The sequence below is a fragment of the Rattus norvegicus genome, chromosome 3 (assembly GCF_036323735.1).
Source record: "Rattus norvegicus strain BN/NHsdMcwi chromosome 3, GRCr8, whole genome shotgun sequence".
Classification (NCBI taxonomy): Eukaryota; Metazoa; Chordata; class Mammalia; order Rodentia; family Muridae; genus Rattus; species Rattus norvegicus.
Genome location: NC_086021.1, coordinates 44,116,912 through 44,122,367, shown reverse-complemented (window position 1 = coordinate 44,122,367; position 5,456 = coordinate 44,116,912). Strand labels below are relative to the sequence as shown.

Sequence of the window (5,456 nt, the reverse complement as noted above, 5' to 3'; positions counted from 1 at the left end):
AAACACTTACTTTAACTGATTTCCTGCTCTAATTAATTTGGCCATGATTTGGGTAGTAGTCTTTCTCCTCACATCTGTGGGATTAACAAGGGAAAGAGAGACCAAGGACAAAAAGCAGAGAGGGAAAGAAGGGAACAAACACAGAGGAGCAAGCAGGACCCTCCAGACGTTCAGATGAGGAAGCATCTATGCTTGTTCATGTTTTCCTGCTCCTACTTTTCTCCACTGCATGGTGTGGAGCTGATGTAAGCTCTCAGTTATGGCTCTAGTATAATGCCTAACTGCCTGTTGCCACAACTCACCCTCTAAAAGTATAAGCAGTCGCCCAATTAAGTGCTTCTTTTTAGTTGCCTTATTTCTGGAGTCTCTTCATAGCAACAGAAAAGCAACTAAAACAGGTAACTACTAAAAGATAGTAATGGGCTTTTGGAGATGTTCCCAGGCTCTGTGAAAAAAAAATTTGAATGAATATGAGGACATGACTGTTCCAAGGTATTGTTGAACAGAGGGTTTTTTTATTTTTGATATCAAGAAGAATTCAGTCATAGGCATCTGAAAGAGTCTAGAGCAAAGTTATAGTGGATTGAACATGGCCAGAATAGACCAGGCCACAAGAGATTGAGAGAGAAAGAGAAAGAGAGGGACAAGAAGCCAGGAACTGATAACCAAGAGAGAGGGAGGGATAGAATAATCAAGAGGACAAAAAGAATGCATAGGTGAAATAGCAGGGTTTTACAGAAATCAGAATCTGGGAGAAGGGAAGAGAAACTCAATGGATGCAGAGGAAGGGGTGGGGGTAAGAAGTGCAGAGAGGCTGGAGACAACGTTCAGAAATGGCACCTCGCAGGGGAAGGAAAAGAAGGAAGAACAAATCATCAACCTTGGGCCTCAGGTGGCTGAAGGAGAAAATGTACTTGGTGTCTGCCACATCTTTGCATCTTTCAATGATACCTTTGTCCATGTTACTGATCTTTCTGGCAAGGAAACCATCTGCCGAGTAACTGGTGGAGTGAAGGTAAAGGCTGACTGAGATGAGTCCTCTCTGTATGCAGTCATGCTGGTTGCCGAGGATGTGGTCCAGAGGTGCAAGCAGCTGGACATCACTGCCTGCATATCAAACTCCGGGCCACAGGAGGAAACAGGACCAAGGCCCCTGGACCTGGAGCCCAGGCAGCCCTCAGAGCTCCTGCTCACGCTGGGATGAAGATTAGGCAGATTGAGGATGTCACCCCCAGCCCCTCTGACAGCACTTGAAGGAAGGGGGGGTCGTCGTGATCATCTTCTGTGAACAGGAATTCTCAAGTTATTTTCTGTTAATAAATTGCTTTGTGTGAGCTATAAAAGAAGTCCAGAGAGGAGCCAAAACTCCTTAACAGGTACTAGGGATGCTGAGAGAGCCTAGTGGCCAGTGCCTTGGTAAGTTCATAGATGCATTGGTTGGCAATGTATACTGAGTTTCCTTGGGACCTGACAGTTTCATTACCTGTTTAGAATAAAGCTGAACCCTTCATGTATTACAGATTTTAAAAAATGCTTCCGGGGTTGGGGATTTAGCTCAGTGGTAGAGCACTTGCCTAGGAAGCACAAGGCCCTGGGTTCGGTCCCCAGCTCCGAAAAAAAGAACCAAAAAAAAAAAAATGCTTCCAAAGCATCTCCTTTCTTATTTAATCTATTAAACCAAAGATTTTAAATTTTGCTTTAGAACTGGTTTCTATATAGTTCTTCTCTGTCACAAATACTAGTTGTTGTTGACTTTCTGTATAGATGCAACTTAAAATATATAAGCCTTCTAATGATTGACAGGTGTTAAGTGCTTGCAAGTCTGTGCATGACTATTTGATTTTCACTTTAATCTTGTTGGTTGGATTGATAGCTGCGTTACAGCCTTAAAGCTAACCGTTTGTTAACATCCTAAAGAGTGCAGCTCTGACAAAGGAATCTGAACATTTTTGAGATGTCTTCACATTACTCACCAACAGGATAAACAAAACTGACTTTAGGAATGCCTGACCTAAGAATCAGTCACTTAAATTTGTGATAAAGGAACTAGTGGCACTAACTCCTTGCCATATATGGGACCAAATTAGAACAACCTGGATAAATCATTCCCTGGCATTGTGGGACAACAAAGAATGAATTATTAGATAGTTATTCATTGGTTTCTTCAGAGAATATTGTTCAAAGATGTAGCAAAAGGGGGGTTTTCAAAATGAAAATAAAATCTTTCTGGATGTGATATTGCTTGCCTGTAATCCCAGAGACTTGGAAAGCTGAAACAGAAGGATCATAAGATGAAGGTCAGACTAAGTTTTACAATGAAACCGTGTCTCTAATGAAAGGGGTGGAGTAGCTTGTGCCAGCCCTTGCAAAAGCAACTGTAAGTTTGAAGAATGGTTCTTTTGAATAGCCACTTGGCACTAATAAAATGTCTTGTAACCTTTGTCCTTGCTTGCATTTTATTATGTTTGTTTCAGACACAGACATCATCCACCTCAAGACTGGAACAAACACAGAAAGCCGGGAATTGTAACAAGTTTGGCAGGAAAGATATTCCAGTGAAACACTTATATCTCATAAACTTACTATCAGAATACTGAAACAATGATGGGAAAGGAATGAGAGTTTATCCAGAAATCCCCTGGTGAGAGATTAAAGGGCACCAGCCAAAGATGAAACTTATCTTTTGAAAAGAGATTTCACACACGCCACCATATTGGATGAGACTAAAGCCCAGATAATGATGCATGATGGGAAGACATGACAAGACTATTTAGATACGCATATTCTTTTCCTCCTATTTCAACTCCCCCCCCCCATTTTTTACTATCACTTCAGGACCTGGAAAATGAACTTAATCGATTTGTTGGAACTCTTTGTCCCTCTCTTTGGCATGACCATATTGAATAAATCTCTTTTTTATATTTTCCACCAAAAAGAAAAAAATACCAAGTTCTTCAGAGATACCCATTTATAACCAATGTCCTAACTACCAGGAGATTTAGTCACATTTTCATGGTAGATACCGACAAAATGTCATCTCAGTCAGGTGAGAAACATGGCATAGAAAACAGAAAATTCTGTCCTTATGAGATGGAGGACAGCATTGTTGAATTGTATTTGTACCCGAGTTTCTTGTGGAATATGGAACTTGGGAACAATAAGTTGGTGAAACTTCTGAGTAGATTAGTACGATGCAAATTAGCTCCTAATGCATCATATATAACCAGATAAATGATTAGAAATGGAATATTTAATATAAAGCAAAACAAAGAATTAACATTTTGAGTGAATTCAGGTTGAAGAAATGAGTGTATACAAGCAGTAGAGAAAACAAATGGGTGTATGCAGATAGATAATGCCGGTATAGAACTAAATAATGGATCTGCATCTCAACAGAAGACAAGACTGAAAGTTCCTCCAAGCATTCAGAAATGACTGAGTCTGTATCCTTCCAGTCAGAGAACTTGTGTGTGGGAACTGAGTAAGTAGGAAGTTCTTTTCTCTGCATTCTAACAGTGTTCTGTGGATGATCTATTTGAGGCTCTACTGGGCCCTGTGGGGACAGGAGATCAATATCTGCTAAGTCAGTAGATAAAGTGAGAATATGTAAGACTTAGCAGTGTCCACCTGATCCTAGTAACAATCACAGACCTAAAAATAAATAGATTCCAACTTCAAAGCTTATAATGTCATGCAGAGGTGAATGTATTACTGGCTTTTGGATGAGAAAAATTGTGAGATGTACTTATACAGGAAGTGGTTTACTGCATGCCTTTGATGTACATTTCCACAAGCAAAGAGCAGGAGATATCTCAGAAGTGACCTTTCACATATTGTTGGCGTCTTTGTCTTCAAGACCTGCTAACATATAATTTTATTGACTATTTTAAAACCATTAGATAGCATTCTAAAAAATTGCTAAAATATGAAGGGAGAAGGGAAGAAGAGATACATAGTGTCTCATAACCTCAAGAACACAGATCTGCCTCTGCATCTGTTTTTCTCACTCTTCACTTTCAGGACTCCAAACACAAATGGGTAAACAAATTGTAGAATATTCAAAAATAAAATATTATCTCATCTTTTTTCAGAAACAAATTTTAATTAATTGTAAACTTAAGTCTGATGAAGTTCGTTATATTTCTATTCTAAGTCAATGGAAAAGAAAGCACGTATGAGGGCATGGCACTATTACAATCCAATTTTGAAACATAGTCTAGTGGAATTTCTTATAAGGAAATAAAATTATTGAAATAAGAAAAATTCTGACTTTGTGATTTGATTTAACTAAGAAAATGTGATTGAACTACATTGTCCTGGTGCCAAATATATGTTTCAAAAATTCATTAGAGGGGTTGGGGATTTAGCTCAGTGGTAGAGCGCTTGCCTAGGAAGCGCAAGGCCCTGGGTTCGGTCCCCAGCTCCGGAAAAAAAAAATTCATTAGAACACTCTGTAAGCTCTTAGAAATCTACTTTATGATACAAAAATAGCCCAACCTAAGATATTGAAAGAAAACATAAGGCAGGAAGAGATAAGGTCATAAAAACTGTTTGTCCTAGCTATCATAAAACAAAAAAGGGCCCAACAGGCCCTTTGTGAGTCACAGACATATGACCACATCCTGTAAGACATTCCATTGTTTTGGTAGAATGTTATGTAGATATGTTAGGTCCATCCGATTTATGATATTATTTCACTCTACAGTCTTTCTTATTTTTCATCTAAATAATCTGTCTATTGGTGAGTTTGGGATACAGAAATAATTCTCTATTAATCATGTTGTTAGGGTTAATATGTTATTCTAGATTTAAAAGTGTTTCTTCTATGAAGTTGGGTGCTTTGTAAATGTTTAGTGCATAAATGTTTAGACTTGTTATAGCATCTTAATACAGCACTTTTCATTTCATGAGTACATAATATCCTTTTGTGTTTCATCTGAATAATTTTGATTTGTATTTGTTTTTCCTGATATTAGAATTGCTATGTATCTTGTTTATTACATTTACTTAGAATATTTTTCTTCATCCTTTAAGCTCGTATTTGTATTTAGTTAGGAGGTGTGTTTCTTGGAAGTGAGAGATAGAAATATCCATCTTTGTAATGCAGTCTGTTAGTCTTTGTCATTTATTGAGGGAATTGAGAGCGTTATAGAACAATATTTATTAATTCTTGTTCTTATGTTTTTTCATGATTTTCTTAGTTTTTTTTGTCTGTCTTATTTTTTTGGTTAACAGTTCTGGGATTATTCTTTGTGTTCAGTTGAGTCTGCCAATCTTCCCTTAAGATTGAGTATTCCTACTAGTATCCCCTGTAGAGCTGACTTGGTGGACATACATTCTTTAAATTGATTTTTTGTCAATAAATATCTTCCTTTCTTCTTTGATTATAACTGGTAGTTTTGTTTTGTTTTTTCTAGACATAGTACTATGGTACATTTCCCTTACAGTTTTCAGTA

At 37.7% G+C, this 5,456-nt stretch overlaps 1 pseudogene; it reads left to right on the top strand.

Annotated features, from left to right (window-relative positions):
* Window positions 1–772: 772 nt before the first annotated feature.
* Window positions 773–1,275, top strand: LOC103691805 (40S ribosomal protein S14 pseudogene; annotated as a pseudogene).
* The last annotated feature ends 4,181 nt before the right edge of the window (window positions 1,276–5,456 follow it).